This window comes from Heptranchias perlo, chromosome 23, assembly GCF_035084215.1.
Source record: "Heptranchias perlo isolate sHepPer1 chromosome 23, sHepPer1.hap1, whole genome shotgun sequence".
NCBI lineage: Eukaryota > Metazoa > Chordata > Chondrichthyes > Hexanchiformes > Hexanchidae > Heptranchias > Heptranchias perlo.
The window spans coordinates 33672400-33692148 of record NC_090347.1 but is presented as its reverse complement, the minus strand read 5'-3'; the positions used below and the strand labels follow the sequence as shown (position 1 = coordinate 33692148).

General features: G+C 40.6%; 1 protein-coding gene across 3 annotated transcripts in view; it reads right to left on the bottom strand.

Annotated features, from left to right (window-relative positions):
* The window catches only part of LOC137341237 (myocardin-like), a 635026-nt gene that overhangs the window by 338208 nt on the left and 277069 nt on the right, over positions 1 to 19749 (bottom strand). For all 3 annotated transcript variants that reach the window (XM_068004310.1, XM_068004312.1, XM_068004313.1), the window contains exon 4: positions 6402 to 6510. The gene's annotated coding sequence lies outside the window, so the exon portion shown is untranslated. The remainder of the gene's footprint in view (positions 1 to 6401; positions 6511 to 19749) is intronic.

Here is a 19749-nt window from a genome sequence, read left to right as displayed (position 1 = left end):
GTTACTCTCACTGCCAGCTGCTAAATGCACTGGACAAAAAATGCTCATCCGTCAAAAGATTTTGCAACATCAGTGAGCTAAGGAGACTTGGAAACATTTCATGCAGTTTTATCAAATGAATTCAAAAGTTACAGCAAACTCATGGATTATGTTGCTTATACTTGTAAGTAATCCCACACATGCATGAAACTTGCACTCCAGAACAGCAAAATCCAGCTGGAGCATTTTAACTAACCACATATAACATCACAACATGACCTCCTACACAGACATAATGGACAAAAGCAACAAATTATCTTGGATCTTTCTCTTTCTAAATTCTCTGCAGTTTTCTGTGTTACAGTTGCTTTCAATAAACACGTTACTTTTGTGGCACATTCTCTTAATGTTCGCTTAAAGAGACTGTTTCAGAAACTGCACAATGGGCAGTAAAGTCTTGTGAAGTCACTAACCAGAAGTAGACCTTGCCATTTAGCAGGGCCACAAATCAACAAGTAAAATCAGACCAACATGTATGTAAGTCAGATGTACACAACTCCCTTTTTTCTCTCACTCCTTTCGAAAGGAGTGGAGGATTGATATTGTATCACTGTACTTACTACAGGAACTTTGAGATCACTGCTCTATAGCTCCTAAACCAGGCTTGAATGAACATCCCACAATGATGATCCTAAAGTTCCTGCATTACAGTGATGCAAGGTTGATCCCAGACGTTACTGAAGCAGAGATTCTGAGGGCTGAAAAGAAATTCTGAGCAGGTGACAACTAAGCTATGTGGGTCAGGGTTGGCAATTTACACTATTACGTGCCAGAACTGGAAGATGACTGGGAGCCATATCTATGCACATTTATTATGTTCAAGATGACATCACACACAAGTAGACTTAATAGCAAAGCAGTTGAGAAAGCAGGTTAAAAATGGATTTGCTTTGGAGGAAGTAAATCTAACAGGGAGTTTTCAGTGCAATGAGAATAGTGACTACCACCACTTAGAGGTCAATTTTACATGTGCACGCAACTGGTAGGGAGCCTGGTCTGTCAGCTAGCTTACTGAGGAATCACAGGCGCCCTGCCCACCATTTTCCATTCATTAATGGAGATAAAATCATGGGCAATCTACCAGCTTCGTGCAATGATTAAAGTGATTTTTCTCCTTAACTTTCTTTTCCCCCCCACAAGGATAGAATGTACCACAGAGCGATACTGATAGTCAAACACAAACTGTGTATCATCAAATTAAACAAACATCAAACAACTTCAAAATCTAGCATCTTGCTTTTACTTTAGAGACATGTTAAAGGATGCCTTAATCACACCTCATCTCCCCCTCCTCTTCAGCCTCACTGGAAATACACATGGACTGGGTATAATCAAACTATTTCAATGTTGTGCTAGCTTGTTGTTATGTAAGTGCAATTTTTTCCAAACGTAACATCATGATCGGGCCTCCCCAACATTGATTGTCCTTCCAACTTAGAAAGGTTGCAGTGCTGTACCCTGGCGGACATATAAGTTTGTGAGTTACAGGGCTGTAATGAAGGTTATCATATTACACGTCTATGTCATCAAATTTTTAATTTTGAACATTTGTTTTTGAAAAGATGCCATGACTCACTTCTACTGGAGCTTAAATAATTATCCTGTATAATGAAAAAAATATAATGAATGAATTATTACAAATTAACAAATTTAATTTGATTCTAAGTGATTAGAAGCAAGGACTTGAATTCACTCCAGAAAGTCAAAGTTGACGATCATGGATGAAGCATGTTGCACCGAGATGGGACACAGATTGTGACCTAGATTTTCCTCTGTGCCAATAATCCCACTGGAACTGCGGGTCCCGACGCTAACCCAGCTGAATTTACCTGGGGTAGTTAATTTAAATACTGATGGCGGGCGCCCAGTGAGAATCCTGGTTGTGCCAGGAAGCCTGTCTTTTGGCTGAGGGTGGTCGGTTGTGGGTGCCTGTGTCCTGCCTCCAGAGCAGCTGAAGAAGACAGCAACATTTTTCAATTTTTAAATTTGGTGCGCTAGCCGAATTCAATCAATCATCCTACAAATGGGCTGCATAACTTTGCGTGCTATTTAAAGTGTAATCCCTTCTCCTCCCAGCACTTGCTCAGTACACAACAGCACTCCTAATGCCCAGAACTGCTGAGGCGTCAACAAAAGAAAATATGCCGGATGAATTATTTCCTTCATTCACACCTATTAGAACACACCCGCCCACATACAAATTGAACGTCCACAATCATTTCTGAAAAAAATTTCCGAAGCAGCGGAGAGCCAGTGGAATCACTCCAGAAAGTGGATCTACCTCCCCCAGCCACCCAGTACGGCCTAAAATTGCAGGTAAAGAGGAGGAAAATTTAGCCCTCTAACTCCCTGAATCTATAAATATTGACTTCATGATCTCATGCTAGGGAGATGCAGAATATGGCTAAGAGGTCACCATTGGAGAGAAATTCAATGTGCATCACAGTCACCCTCTTTAACCTTCTTAGTGGAGCACTGGTTTGTTCTACAGGGAAAGGCTCTTAAGTGGGAGACAAATAATGCAGATTTGTGCAGAAGCTTTTTCTCAATTGTTTAATCTTTCTATACTTTCATTACTGCCACATTTGTGATATGTAGAAGCTTTGAGAAAATCCACATCCCAACAGTTGCTCTCCAGCTTTGATCAGTTGAAAAATAAGGGGACTCTCCAGCTTGCAGGAACATCAGTGCATCCAGCAATTGATCCCCAATCCATCATACCTTAATTGCCTGCTTTTCTGATGCATCAAATCCCTGGTGCTCTGCTGTGGGCTCTTTCCTACCCCTCTTACCTGCTGAACCTAATTCAGGTTCATCTTGTAAAAGCACATGTAAGAGTCTGGTGAATGAAGAATTAATTTTAGCAAGCTTTAGACTGTTTTTCCAAACATGATTTGTGGATATTTAATACCAATGATTTTTATTTACAATATGTGCTTCATAAAAGGGGACACAAATCACACAAGAAAAAAAATAATCTGAACAGGAGAAGATTTAAACTCAGTTTTCCTCTGTTATCACTAAGACTTGAAGAGCCCAAGTTATTCCAGACACAGAAATCACTTCATAGAATCATAGATCACAGAAGGAGGTCACTCGGCCCATCGTGACTGTGCCGACTCTTTGAAAGAGCTATCCAGTTTGTCCCACCCCCCTGTTCTTTCCTCATTGCCTTCCAAAATTTTTCCTTTTCAAGTATATATCGAATTCCCTTTTGAAAGTTACTATTGAATCATCTTCCAGCACCTTTTCAGGCAGTGCATTCCAGAAAATCCACTTCATAGGAAAAAAGTGCATGCAGGACCAGAACAAGACTAGTGCAGCCCCAAAGTTCAAGACATTTTATTGTTCTCAGATCAAAAGCTTTTCTATTTAAGTAGAACTTCATCTAAAATGTTCTCACCACTTTATGGACTATACTTTGCTTCCTGCCCCCCTTTTCAATTTTCTTTCAGGCTTTATGAGAACATAATTAATGAAAGTATTTTTCATTTATAATAAGCAAAAAAAATGCAAATGCAAATGCTGTAAATCTGAAATAAACACAGAAGATGCTGGAAAAACACAGCAGGTCAGTCAGCCTCTGTAGAGAGATTGTATAAGTTAACATTTCAGGTGTAGATCCTTAACACCTGAAAGGCAACTTGAACTTGAACAATGTGGACTCTCTCTTATTGTCTCCTCCATATCCTCTGTTTAAAACCAAGGCATATCCATCCTAATCTTTGCCATGCCTATGTTACCTGAATTTCCTCTATCTCTATTTGTGTGCGCATTTTGGCTACCACTCCAGACTTGAGCCCATTACTTCTATCTACCCTTTTCCTGCTCTTCTCTTCTCTTCACCCCTCATGGGCCTTCTCTTCTGCCTCCTCCCCTCCATGTCACACAGTGATGCCACCTTTCATTTCTCCCCTCTCAGATACTTTGCCCCCATCAAATATCTACCACAACTCTTCACTATTCCTTTGCCTTCCTATTCTCTTGCCACCATCCCAGGCTTAAATCCCTCTTGGATAAGCCCAGAGCTATCCTCTGTGCCTCTCTCGGCATTCTCTGAACAGGCCAGCAAGGCACTCACCACTGCCTTCTTAGGAGCAGCAACCCCAACTGCCCCGAGCTTCCTGCCCAGCGTGCCCACCTGGAGCTAATTTCACCAACCTCCTTCCCATCATCCTCTCATTTCCCACCACTGACCCCTCAGACTTTGCCACTGGATCAACAATCAACATCCCTCTCCGCATCACCCTCCAGCATATCCATTCAATTGCAAGCAAGGCCTTTTCCAACCATTACCTTATTTATTGTGAATGATTGCATTGACATCATAGCCTTGATGGAAACTTGGCTCATGGATGACAACATCTTGCCCTTTACTGAAACATCCCCATCTGGCTATACTTTCCACCACCTGTCCCACCCAAACTATCTAGCTTTGGGCCTCCATTCACCACAATACTTCTGCTCAATCACTCTCTCACCTTCATCTTTGATGCCCTTGTCCCCAGTGAAATCTTTTCTCTCTCCAACCCTGACCGTTCCACCTGGTACAGTCCCCATCTTTGTTCCCTCAAGTCCAAGGGGTGCAAATTTCAATGTATCTGGTGCAAAACTGATTTAGCCATTCATCACTAGTTTTGGCTGGACCACACTATCCTCCTCCAATGCCTGTCCAGCTGCGACTACCCTCGTTTGGTTCCAAACTTTCCTGTTCAGTTATAGCGAGAGAATGTCTAGCAATGGCTTCTCGCCACCCCCGCACCATTACTTCAGAAGTCCCCCTAGGATCTATCCTTGGCCCCCTCCTATTCCGCATCTATATGCCGCCCCTCACTGGCATCATCCGAGGACATAATGTCAGATTCCATATGTATGTTGACAAAGTCCAGCTCGACCTCACCACCACCTCTCTCGACCCCCCCACTGCCTCTGTGTTGTCAGCCTACGTTGCTGACATCCAGTCATAGATTGGCTGCAATTTTCTTCAATTCAACATTGGGAAGATCGAAGTCATTGTCTTTGGCCGCTGCCACAAACTCTGTTCCCTCGCCAACCATTCGATGCCTCTCCCCGTCCACTGTCTCAGGCTGACCCAGGCTGCTCACAACCTTGGCGTCCTATTTGACTATGAACTGAGCTTCTGACCCCACATCCTTTCCATCACAAACACCGCCTACTTCCACTTCCATAACATCGTCCGTCTCTGCCCCTGCTCAGCCTATCCGCTGGTGAAACTCTTATCCATGCTTTTGTCACCCCACACCGCCCATCTTCCACCCTCCATAATCTTGAGGTCATCCTAAACTCTACTGCCCATAATCTAACTCGCAACAAGTTCTGTTCACCCATCACCTATGTGTTCCCTGACCTACAATGACTCCCAGTCGACTAACATCTCCATTTTAAAATTCAAATCCTTTCATCGCCTCACCCCTCCCCACCTCTGTTACTTCGTCCAGTGCTATAACCCTCCAAGAATTCTGCGTTCCTCCAACTCTGGCCAACCCCACTCCCTTCACCCACTGTTGGCGGCTGTGCCTTTAGCCGTCTAGGCTCTAAACTCTGGAATGCCCTCCCTAAATTCTCCTCCTCTCCTCCTTTAAGACCTTCCTTAAAACCCACCTCTTTGACCAAGCTTTTAGTCACTCCTCTTAATGTCTCCTTCTTTGGCTCGGTGTCAATTTTTGTCTGATTACGCTTCTATGAAGCATCTTGGGTCATTTTCTTACGTTAGAAGTGCTATAAAAATGCAAGTTGTTGTTATCTGTCCGTTCTCTTCACAGATGCTGAGTGATCTGCTGAATTTTTCCAACATTTTCTGTTTTTATTGCTCTTTCAGTTAAGTTTGCTCTTACTGGAGTTATGAGAATATAACACGCATTGGGAATAGCATGGTCACTGTCAGGAATGCTTATAATTGTTAATGTGGTTGTTCACGAGCATTGTCCAATAAGGCTTTATAGATGCCTAAAGCAAAAACTGACAGGCACAATCTCATTTGAACTGATCTTTGAGAATGCTTGTGTTTGCAGTACTTGGCAAGCCTCCTGCAGGGATGAATGATACGATCAATTCCAAATTTATACCTACTTATTTCGGAAGCTTGTGCCCCTGCTTTGGTCTGGAGGAGGGAGGGAGGTTGGAGATGGGGGTGGGGCAGGGGGGGGGAAGATAGATAATGAGGCTAGCTCTCACATTTTGCTGCTTACATTGGGTACCCTTCCAGTTTCCCCTCTTGTAAATTGGTTATATGCCTTCCCCAGACATAACCAGGAGCTCGCCCTGTGAGGAATTACTCCCCTTTCACTGAAAAGAGCCTTGGTTCTTTTTAGAACACGACCTCAAATGTTTGAAATGTTTACCTGACTTGGAGTTTTCTCCCATAGAAGCAAATCAGGGTAGTTCCTTTGTCAAGTCTGTTGAGGGTCCAAGTTTCCTTACTTTCAATGTTTGCTCCCAAAGTTTTGCTGGCTGGAAATAAATGTAAATACATCCTGCTATCAGCTGCATGTATTAAGTTTCTTGAAAGACGTATAAAATACTGTGAAATTACAAATGGTAATGCAAACTTACCTTGTACAAATGAGATAAACTCTTACAGGTTTAAGGTGATTTATAATACAGGGCCAACTGGAGATTTTATTCCCATTTGTATTGTACGTCAGATATTAACAGTCGTGTACAATGGTGTGGGTTTAAATAAAGAGATCTTTTTGAAATCAAGAAATGTTAAATTGTCTCATATTTCATCTGAAAAGCCAGTATTACTGTAGCAAGGTGACACATTATACAGGAGAGTAAGACATAATAATCAGATCTGCAACTCAAGAGATTTTAATAACAATTGAAAAAAATGCTATTCCACTAACTCAATTTCCAGAAAATATTATGTTGACTGCAATGTAAATTTGCCCACTGGCAGTGTTGGAAGCAGGCAGTTCCTAGCCCAAAACTCTGCCCATTAGGTGACAATACATTTGCCTCAGCTTTTGTTAACATTTTGTATTCCCAGGTAAATGCATGCAGATGTATGCAGCTTCCTAATTACACTTAAAGTGGCAGGCATTTAGAGCAATAGTGATTTAAGTTAAATCCTTCCACACTGAACAAATGGAACACAACGCCCAATTGGCTCTCGATGTCATACGACAGCTGCAAGGAAAAGTTTATTTTAATTAGAAGCAGCATTCATTTACATTGTACATTATATTTTCAAGCATTATCCGTCGATTCTGCAAATTATTTACTTAAAAGATTCTTTTTGGCATTCTTTTAGTAAACCCAGTGTAGTAATCCCACTTGTAGACCAAACAGATCGCTGGATTAGCTGACATATCTGATGAAAAGCACCAAATTATCCACCTATCTGGATTCCTGTTATTTCATTGTGTAATTTTATTTCAAAGCACTCCAAATTTCTGCACAGTTCAGTCAGCTCTGAATAACTGTGTTTCAAGCATGACTTCAATAAACCTAATATTTCATCTCAACAAAAATAGTCATCTAGTGTAGGGGGAATTTCTATTCAACTTGTCACATTGGAGTATTTTCTTAGTTGACACACAGAAGGTGGTATTTTAATAAAAATGTTTTCTTTGAACTCTCATTTTGAAAGAAAGAAAAAAGCAAAGAAAGTTGCATTTAGATAATGCCTTTCACTTCAGGACGCCCCAAAGCACATCACAGCCAATGAATTACTTTTTGAAGTTTCGTCACTATGTTAATGTAGAGAAATGCGACAGCCTATTTGAACACAGCAAGGTCCCACAAACCAATGAAATAAATGATCACATAATCTGGGTTTTTTTTAGTGAAAAAGAAATTAAAGTAAAGGACTTGTTTTTATTGCACCTTTTACAATCTCTGGATGTCCCAGAGGGCTTTACAGCCAATGAAGTACTTTAAAGTGTAGTCACTGTTGTAATGTAGGGAAAGGCAACAGCCAATTTGTGCACAGCAAGGTTCCACAAATAGCAATGAGATACATGACCAGATAATCTGTTTTAGTGATGTTGGTCGAGGGAATAAATATTGGCCAGGACACTGGAAGAAGTCTCCTGCTCTTCTTTGAATAGTGCCGTGGGATCTTTTACATCCACCTGAGGGGGCAGGGGAGCCTCATCCGAAAGACAGCACCTCCGATAGTGCAGCACTCTCCCAATATTGCATTGAAGTGTCAGCCTAGATTCTGTGCTCAAATATTTGGTGCGGGGTTTGAAACCACGACCTTCTGGCTCAGAGACGAAAGTGCTACCACTGAGCGAAACAAACTTTTCCCCCAATAAATATGTATGTAATTTAAAAATTACAATTTAGGAAGGCCTGCCAGTTGGTTAGAATTGTGTTACTCTTGACTCCTGGCTTTCGGTTGCTCTTTACATTGTGGCTCTTGTTTCTTGTACTTGTGTAGTACCTGTATTGGATTCTGAGTGACTTTTCTATTCACCTGACACGTCTTGAAATGCATAATTTGCGCATCAAAATAACTGTCTTTTTAAAAGTTTACTCGTTTGAAGTGCAAAACAATTTGAAATGTATTTGTTCCTTGGATTGGGGGATACTGAAAATTGCAGCAGCCTTGTGAGTCCACAACAATTTTCATAATAATCAGTTTTGGACGGTTCCAAATATGATAGTGGAAAAGGAGGGTTGAATTGAAATAAATGGCTGCTCACAATGGGTAGAATTAAGGTTAAACATTTGCACTAGAATATTACAACTGTTTACACCCAATTAGTATTGGAAAGATCAATTATTGTGTACTTTATGAAAAGAAAATATTTACTGTAGTTAGCTGAACTGAACTTGACCAGACTGTGTATTTAACAGAACAGACCAAGCCAGACTGACTGAAAATTTGCTGGACCTTTCATGCGTAATTTATGTTGGCTTCAGAAAATGTAACTAATTAATTACTATTTGATCAAGAGAAATTAAACTGACGCATTTGAACAGCTTTTCTGAAGTGCATTCAGAAATTCTGCTTGACATTTTGTTCAGATTACCATGTCTGTGGTCCAATGAACTTGATTAGAAGATTTTAAACCACACAAGATGTCTATGCATTGTGCGCAATGCATTGGATTTTGTTTTCAAATCTTTTAAGATAAACTTGCATGAAATGGGAACGGAGTTAAATCGAAGTCCGAACAGTGTGCAAAGGAAATATTTTGCAGATGCTTTCATTGCAAACATCAACACCACAATGTGTGACTGCGGACCTGTGTAAGTCGCAAAACCTGTAGCCCCACATTGCAATTTCATTAACACAAATATAACACTGCAACGACAAACCTGGATAAGGGCCATATCATGGCCTGCCTGACAGCTTGCCAAACACACACACACAAAAGAAATCTGCTGCTTAATGTCACAGCATCAACACTCTCCCACTAAGAGTATGAATTGTGTTACATTTGAACAAACAAATGTCATGGATGGATGGTCAAACGTCTGCTGGCACTTGTACAGCTGTTGTACAAAACCCTCTGTCCAACTGCCCTCCAGTAAAAGCAGAGTAAATAATCCCTTTCCTGTATAGTAGAACTGCATTAAACTTGCCTCAGTCATTAGTGGACAACGTTAAACTACCAAGAAACACTGCGCTGCGGATCTGTTTGAATGGAACTGTACTTTATCAAACAGAAAACAGACCTCTTCAACTAAAAAGGTTTACATAAGATGCAATGCGCGGAATAACTGATACAATGGAATGCCATGTAATTCGAATTAATGCTTGCGCAGGCAATCTTGTCATATTCAGAAAGTTAACAACAGCACTCTGTCATTTCATTCTAATCACTGTTCAAGAACATCTAATTTTTCCAAACCTTTTAAGTTTTGACTGTAAATCATATTTATCAATTTTGTTTTATTGGATGTTATTTTTTTTTGTCTTTTTAATACAAATGTGCTTTTTATGCCAAATTAATCCAAGTTTCATTTGTGTTTTGTCAGAAACATAAGCCTCTTTCAGTTAGACTTGCTGAAAAATGATTTCTTAATCACCTGTAAGTGTAGTTGTTAACAATTTATCTACTGGAAATGTGAGACTAGGAATGTTCCAAATCTTGTCTATGCTGCAGCAAAGACATTAGTAGTGGGCCAACAAACATGATGGACCAACAGAAGAGGAACGATCTGTGGGTTGAACTGAGGGCTTTCACACCAAACAAATGAAGTATAATTAAGAAAGAAATAAAGACTTGCATTTATATGGAGCCTTTCAGGACCTCGGGATGCCTCAAAGCGCTTTACAGTCAATTAAGTACTTTTGAAGTGTAGTCACTTTTGTAATGTAGGAAACGATGCAGCCAATTTGTGCACAGCATGATCCCACAAACAGCAATGAAATAAATGATCAGATCATCTGTTTTAGGTGTTGGTTGAGGGATAAATGTTGGCCATGACACTGGGAGAGCTCCCCTGTTCTTCTTTAAATAGTGCCATGGGATCTTTTACACCCACCTGAGAGGACAAATGGGGTCTCGGTTTAACGTATCATCCGATAATCAGCGTCTCTGACAGTGCAGCACTTCCTCAGTACTGCCCTGAAGTGTCAATCTGGATTATGTGCTCAAGTCGCTGGAGTGGGCCTTGAACCCACAAGCACAAGGTAAGAGTGATACCACTGAGCCACGGCTGACACAAATTAAAAGAAATTTGAAGTAAAACAACAAGATTCTCCTCACATTTGGATCCCAAACATACTAATTCTGTAGAAATTGTTCCCTTAGCACTGGGGGTACAAACTAAAACTGGCACTAAAATGCCAAAAAAGGCAGCTGCCACTCATCTCAGATTTTCTGACGGTTCGTCGCACATTACATCATTTTCTTAGCATCGTTTCAAGTAAAGAATGAGGCGCAAAACACAGAGTTACAATTTGCAGCATTTGCTTTATGCTCTCTTAAGCTCATGATATAGTGTTACACTACAAATCATTATCTTGCTTCCTTTACACTCTCTTGCATGGTGTTGTGTTAGTGGAGTTACACTTCATTTCTTTTGTCCTCTTTCAGAACTTTTCTATGCTGAGGCAAACCATAATCCAAGTTCAGCTGTCAAATGTACTAAGTGATAATGTACTAGCTGCTTTTCTTTTTACTCGTTGATCCATGCTTCTGACAGTCTGATATGTGACAGGCTCAAAATGTATATCGATAGACAGACATCTTTAATTTATTTGGCGATTACTGTGGGATGCTGGGTTCTACAATTTTGTTTCCATTAAAAAAATAGCAGCTCCCAAACAAAACTCAACAAACTGATCTCTGTTTATCTGACACAGATAGTAAGATTTTGCACTTCATCAATTTCCTGTTTAGAGTTCATCCAATTCTTTGAATCAATACCACACAAAACATTACAGAACGATAGGTAGCATATTATTTGAAATGATGGGCAGTTTTACATGCAATCAGATGACAGCAGCATATTTTGCCCCTTAAGATGCAGAGGCAGTAGTATCTGCCACTTGAAATAACAGAGACTGGAGCCTAAATTGGTACATGCATGCATTTACCTTAAATGCAAGCTTATTATTACCGTAAACAGAATTTAATCTCTAGCAGATGTTCAAAGGACATCACTAATTCATACTTGTTAGCAGAAAGCACTTGTCCAGTAACCATTCTTTAAAAGCACTTCACAGAGTCAAACAGTCAACACGGCAACTGGTGTCAATGTCATTACGAGCTGTGCTACGGCTATAAATCCAGCAGGTGGCACTGGCTCTATAAGGTGTTACAGTCTGTAAAGTAAAGTAGCTCTTTCGCAATTTTACTTTAAAACAAATCAATCACAGTATTACACAGTGTAATGATTGCCCTTGTTATAGTAAGGGCGCCAGTGTCAATGAGCTGCAGTAAAGCATGGTGGCTTGTTAGGTGCTTTGAGCAATGCCACCTCACTGCTGCCGGCAGGGTTAAATTTAGCGGCACTCCCAACTTCCTCTAAAACACAGAGCAGTACTGCACGTGCACAGACATGTACACGTGACTGGAAACAAGTGGAGCGTCCAGTGTGTGTGGCCAGTTTCACCTGGCTGTCCACATCCACCTACATTTCTGAGGGAAAAGTCGGATTTGTTCCAGTAAGTGGGCAGGGCAGTTTCACAATGATTTGATTGGTTTCGAGAGAATTATATTATTTCAGCTAATATGCTGGAGCTGGCATGGATTTTTTTCCAGTGCTGAGGCATCTATTTGGTAGGTCTTGCTGACAATGTTACTGCGTTAGTTTTACGTTTAATGGAACTTTATTGGCTATGTTAAAAGATTAAGCAAGATGCAGTTTAACACTATGGACAAAGGAGAAAGCAGCTCTAAGTGCCATACAAGGTAAATACTTACTCATAGATCATCAATCCCACCTATATTTAGTTAAAAAAATATTGATAGGGCTTCTCTATGGAGACTTATATATCTTCTTTGATTAAACAAAGTGGAGGTATGTTTTAGCAAGTGCTTGCCAGCGACTGGGCAAAAAAACAAAAGATGGCCCGCAATCAGTGTCTAAACAAATCAATTCCACTGACACTAACAAGGAGTGGAGATGCTCCAAGCAGCCCCTTGGTTTTCATCACTCCACTGCATACACTCCACTCATTGCCTATTAATACATAGAATTAATTGATCCTGGATAAAACCCAGTGCCTCAATGAGTCCTCCTTTCCATTAATCATAGTTAATACATCACCGTGCGTCTTATTGTTATTGCGTGAACCACATAGTGCTTCACTCTCAGAAGTACAGTAATATTTTTTCCCCTTATAAATCATAAGACAGATCATAACAGAATTGATGCATGGTTAACATAGGGACATGTGCAGCATTGTAACAATATGCAAGCTCACCAGTCGGAGGGGACGGGAAACTGGACAGAGTCAATCTTGCTGGATTCTCACCTATTCTGCGCCTCAATCAAACTTCCAGTCAGGATTTAAGACAGCCCGAGTAGCTCTCACAGCAAACAGGTGAGCGCCTCATTTTAACCCGTTGATATTTGTTAATAGGTTACGTTTACGCACGCAGTTTCCTTGATTCCCACCGCTAAGTTTGCCCATATAAAACGGATGGTGGAACAGGCACATTCTGGGCTGTCAAGAAGTCAGCATTTAAAGGGGGACCCGCTGTGTCTTCAGAATTAATATCTGAAGGTGGAATTTATCTTTAGCTTTGTACTAGGTGTAATTTTCACCTTGCTTTCAGTCTTTCAGATGTGACATTAAACTGAGGCCCCGTCAGGTGGACATTAAAGATCCCATGGCAAGAAGAGCAGGGGAGTTTTCCCCGGCCAATATTTATTCCTCATACAACATCATTAACACAGCATCACATTGAGATACCAAGCTAGTTACAAATCTTTTTTATATATAACATAATTAACAGCCTCTTTTGTCCAGTGTTATACAAATATAAGCATAATCACATAAGTCTCTACATTACTTAGAGTTTTAATATTTTTTAGTAGACGGACCTGTATTACTAGCACTGTTACATGAACTTGGCTGGGGGGAGACAATGTATTGCAACTGGCATTTCTGTCTGTGAATGTGGTTAGTTGGCAAATCTTTCCTATATCTCAATCAAACTCGGTACAAAAGTTCAAGGGATCAGTACCTCTAATGATATTGAGCCAGACACAATTAGGTCATCATGTTACACAAATTGTGCCTGGGCAGAGAGGGCTACATTCTGAGAAACCCATATTTAGTTACTGCTGAATGCGGACATGCTATTTTGTTTAAAAGATAATCTACCTCCTGGTTTTCTCTCCTTTTTCCTCTTTCTTTCTCCTGTTTAGCTTTGTGGTGGTAGAAACAGCAGAGGACTGCAGAATGAGGAGAACAAGACTGCTGGAGCAGGCCAAGTCATCGGAGGGAGAAAGAATCTCAGCAGAGGCAAATGACATTGACTGCTGGACTACAATGAGGGGCTCCGAACAACCAAAAATATGTCAACGGCGTAGCTGCAAACTGACTGAAAGATAACTTACTTAACTTGAACAGCAGATTGGGAACATACAGTTTTTAAAACTGAACCAACAAAGTTTTAATATGAATTTTCAGCCTTACACCTATCTAATACAGATCACCAAGTTGTAGAAAGCTAACATTTTGTTGACAAACAGCATTTTTGTTTGAACATATGAAATCCTTTCATTTTCCTTCCATTCCTCTTGGCCATGCCCCAGTTGCAGTTAACTCTCTTTCAGGTTTCGGGAAGGGAATCAAAATGCCCTCATGATAACTTTTCCTCTAGTTTCCCTTCCCTCTTTTTGGGAGATGCTTGGCTTCTATTCGACACCTCCCCATAGTAGTTGACCTGATAGTGCAATACCACTAGAATCCTGTCCTGTTGCTGGGAAAGGATCACCTTAACAACAAGAAGCTTAGCAGCTGAAGTCTCTGTGAAGGAAAACAAGGCTTGGTGTCAACATTTCATAAATTCAGTCATTGTTTCCCTGGTAATCTTAGGCCTCTGTTTACAGGGCTCCTCTAACAAGCACAGGTAATTGATCTTTTGCAAATATATATCTTTGGCCTAGAGAAGTTGTCCTATGACTGAACCCCTCCTGCTTGCCTGCTTCAGACCATCTTCTGCCACTGCCTCCTCCAGGATAACAAGCCACTGCATACCGTCTGTGCCTCTACTCTGTTCACTGGCCAGCTGTCTGCCAATGTTTGTTGCCAGGATTCTGCTCTGCTCCTTCTCATTCTCCAGTGAAAGAAAGCAAGAGAACATTATTAGAAGGGATTCCTGTTTTTATTTTCTCTTGATGGAAAGGGAGAGGAATGGACAGGTAGAGAGAGAGAGAGAGAGTGTGTAGGGGCAAGTGACATTAACAGCAGAGCCCTTTGGGAATGCAGCAGAGGCACAGATAGCGGAACAGAGTTTCACACACCGGGAGCAACTATTGGACATTTGGGCACAGAGGTCAGTGAGACCTGCAGAATATTCCACCCTTTGAAATTAATGAACAGAAAATCATGCCAGTTGCAATGACCTCCATACTCTAATGGAAGAACTGTCAGCTATATTTCTGTGGTCATGATGCCACAGACAGTCCATAATATAAAGTTTTAAGGAATGTTGGTTTTGTTATTTCCACTCTCATGGTTTATCAGTTTTGGGATGTAGGACATGTGGCATCACTGATAGTGAATATTCTGTTATTCAGGATGGTGTATATCTATATAATGGTATAAGATTCTCTGTCCAGAGATATTACAGTGAATAATATCCCTAACAGCCCAGAAAATATCATATTCCAGAGCTACTCATAATATGGCCCAGAATCAATTTGTGGTCCATTCCCCTTCATCAGTGCTTCTTGGCAGACCTACTGCCCTGTATGTTTCTGGGCTCGGTTCATGGCCCACTCAGGTGTAGGGTGCCCGAGAGCTGTAGAACTCAGCATTGTTTCCTCCCTATTTGTTCTATAGTTTTTTTTCCCCCTCCTTCTTGTGCAAAAATGCCCGGCTTACACTTGGCACATTTGAAATCATGTTTGACATGTTGGGAGCTCATAGAGTGGAAAACCACTGGCACTGACCTACCTCTCCATGGTGGTGTGCTGAAGCAGTCCTGAAAAGTGGCCCTTGAGGGAGACAGCGCTGATAAGTGTGACCCCTGACAGAAAGTTGATCGATAACTCTACCAATGACCAATTAGGAGCAAGCAGTTTCTCCCAGTAATTTCCCTTTCACTATGTGAAAACTACATGCTTGCAGTCTGACTAATTGTTTATTTCCATCTCAAGTGAAGTTTTATTCACTGCTTCTGACAAGGATAACAAGCATAAAACTCGATTATCATAGTACATAGTCGGACACTTGATCCCAGCTATCTTTGTTAAGTCTATTTGAACTTGTGCAGCCTTTTGAGGTCCCACTTCATGCAAGTACCACCTCACTCACTGAGACAGATAGGCAACTTAAAAAGAAAATACAAATTGAACTTATGGTCAAAAGGATACAGGAAACATTTCCAGAGAGTGTATCTAATCCTAGCATACACACCTCATAATTAATCAAAGTGTATACGAAAAAGCTATGCTATTTTCTGCTGCAGTTCTTAATTTTTTTTTGCAAACTGCTCCATTCAGCAGGATGTACTCCTCAATAGTTGAACATGATATAGGCCACACCAAAGTAGTCCTCAAATACAGCAATTAGCAAACTTTCTTTTAAATCATTTAAACAATATATTAGGCTAAATATACCATACTGTGCAAGGAATGTTCATGTCTGGTTACACTTCTACAGTATGTCAACACTTGTAGTCACAGGGAAGAACAGTAGGATTGATCTCAAGTGTAAAGGGAATGATTATAAGAACTCTACAATCTGGAAAGAAGGCAGTTAAAAAGAACCTCATCGAGGTATAAAAAATATTTAATGGTGTAGTTAAAGTAAGCCCAAAAATATTACTTCAAATTAAGCCAAAAAAGTAGGGCCAATAAATTTAAAATAGTGAAAAGTAAATTCTAAACAGATATTAAGGAGAACGTATTTACTCAATGAGTGATAAATGTTTAGAATAAGCTGCCAGATATAGCAGTAGAGGCAAAAACATTAAGGGGGCTCAAAATGCAGCTGAATGCTATAATGGGACAAGCTTCGATGGGGAAAATGGTCTTTTACTTGTTATTAACTTTTCTTATATTCTTATGAATCCAGAAACATCTATAAAAATGCACAAATTATAAAACATTCCGAATTGACTTTCTAAAGGTACAGAAAAGCCTTCTCAAAAGCTTCTGTGAATTAAAGAGGTGCAACACCCTGCGAGCGATTTTGGGAAAACAAATCCATATACTGCCAGAGCTACAGGCTAGAATTCACTTACAGATTCTTTGGAATGTCAGGGTACAGGGGATTTGAAGGTTGTAGATAGTAGAATATATAACACTTCGTGAAACAATCTCTTAACAGTCGCAAAAGTTAGTGAGTGAGAGAAAAGAATGAAAGAGTGTGAGAGAATGAGAGAGTGCAAGAGACAGTGTAAAGATGAGTCACTGAATGAGTCAGAAAATTTGTAAGTGAGTCAGAGAGATAAAATCAAGCCTTTGTCCATGACACTTTACTTATAAAGTTACTTTACTTATAACTAATTTATTCCAAGATGACAGCACACATATCTCGTGAAATGTATCTGGCAATGAATCAGAGTTTTACAGAAATATGAGAGCTTCTTCAAAACATTCTGAATACCCGGGGAAGAAGGGCGAGTGGTTAGTTTGAGAGGGTGTGCCGTAAACTTCACAAAGACAGCAAGGGTCAGTTGCCTGCAACTGAGAAAAAGAATGAACTCACGGCCCATCTGGACTCCTCAGCAATGTCTATACCCCAAACGTTCATCAGCTGATCCCTGCACTGTATTTATCTTCCCTACATAAATAACTCTTGTTAATGCAGCCATACTTAGAGAGTGCCTTCATGGTTAAATCTGCAAATTGCACCGTTAGACATTTAGGAAATGACAGTCATTCATTATTTGAATCAAATTACCTCTCCCACATTCAAATGTACTGTAATCTGAAAAATTTAGACAGTGTTTTTTTAACAAGGCAAATTGCCTTTCATTTATATTTATAGGACAGCTTATAAGAACTCTCAAATTATATAAGAAGCCAACATTCTCTGTTTAACTAAAACTCTTACTACAGGTCAGTATAAAATTGTAATGAGATAAAGGGGACACTTTGCCAACACAATAAAGGTACACGGGCCAGCTTTCGTTTGGTTACCTATAATCTCTCGTTTTTTTAAACAGAAACTACAGATGGCTTTTTTTTTTAAGATACCACTGTGCTAACCTTAGATCAGTGAAAAGCTGAGAGTAGAAAACAACCAAACATTTTGCATGTTAGGTAGAATTTTATTTAATTTCACTTTCAAGGCAAACGGTATTTGTGAATTAATATTAAGCCCACCGTTTGCTTCCAAATTTAGCGCCCACACACAGCACTGGACTTGAAGAGGGTGCCCTGTCTGTGCCAGAGTCCATCCTCTCCAGCACTGATGTGGCTGGGCTGTCAGTCCTTTCTAAGATTATGACTGCAACAACATCACAAGAGCTGCAAGGCACTTGAGCCAGAATTCTATGCTTATGCCAGGAATATAAGAGCTGCTGTCGCTGTGTGTCAACCTTCTGTATCGAATTAACCAGACCGCACAGAATGCCAGGAGGGAGGTTTCACACTCTGCCTCTCTCAGCAGGTAGTATCACTGCCCAGTAAATATTTTGGCATTTGTTGGATTACTGTTTTTAAGCTGCAAAGTTCTCTGCCTATTTCCTGCAATTAAAGCTATAGGCAGATTGTTAAGTACAACAACACGAGCATGCATTTATATAGCGCCTTTAACATCATAAAACATCCCAAGGCGCTTCACAGGAGCGTTATCAAACAAAGTTTGACACCGAGCCACATAAAGAAATGTTAGGACAGGTGACCAAAAGCTTGGTCAAAGAGATAGGCTTTAAGGAGCATCTTAAAGGAGGAGAGAGAGGTAGAGAGGCTTAGGGGGGGAACTCCAGAGCTAAGGGCCGCAAAGGTGGCTAAAGGCACGGCCGCCAATGGCGGAGCGATGAAAATCGGGGATGTGCAAGAGGCCAGAATTGGAGGGTTATTATTGTTACTTTCTGACTGGTTAGAGTGATGTCCACTCACAGTGGAACCAGTGAGACCAGTGATACTTTGTAGAATACAAGAAGACAGGTAAAAAATGAAAAGGCTGAGTGAAGATTTTATATACAAGACAGAGTACAGGGGACATGTGTTCGTCTTCTATCCAAGTTTCACAGTTCACAAGAGACTGCACCAGCAAGACAGCAGTTTAATGTGAATAAAGTACTTATGCCGGGCCACAAAAGTAGGCATTTACTTAAATGAGTTAATGATACTGAAAACAGTGCAGATTGTGCATCTCTGTACCCAACTGACAGTAACTACTCTAGCAACAGCCCCAAGCAAACAAGAGAAGGACTACCAACTATGGAGCATTTAGCCTTCATTTCAATATCTTTCAGGCTGGTTTAGGTAGATGTTTTCACAGTGAGGCCCAGTGAAAGAAACTGATCAGTTTGTGCTAATTGTAGATGATGTGTGACAGGAAAATAAATGGTTATTGCCCACATTTCGTTGGCAAGATTTATCTCGTAACTCCAAGGATCAAGCCAGGAGTGAGAGGTAAGTGTGTGATCCTGTCCAGTAAATAAAACATACAGGTAGTTTATATTTAAGCTACTTCTATACTACGTGAGACCTGTGCTATCACTGCTGGTTCACAATGCACAGTTGTTTGCAGAGCCAACTGCATTCCTAAGGTAAACCAGGACTCTCTTACACCAACCATCCCAAAGACACGGATAAAAATATGGATGTTCCCAACTGTCGGCCGAAGCAAGTCCCTGCAAATTTACCCTAAGGTTGTAGCCGATCTGCGTGTCAGGAACCAACAGCACTGGCACAGGTCTCGTGTAGTATAAAAGCAACTATAGTCACCAACTATTCTATTTATACTATGAAGGCGACAAACGAGATGAAATGGTGCTTTAATTTGTTTTTTAAAATGGCACATTCTAGAAATCCACGGGGGCAAAATCAGCATCCAAAACATTCTGGGTGGGACCCATCATCAGCACTACTCCCACCCGAAATATTTGCCGATCTTTCTCTTTCCACTGCTGACTGATCTGGTGC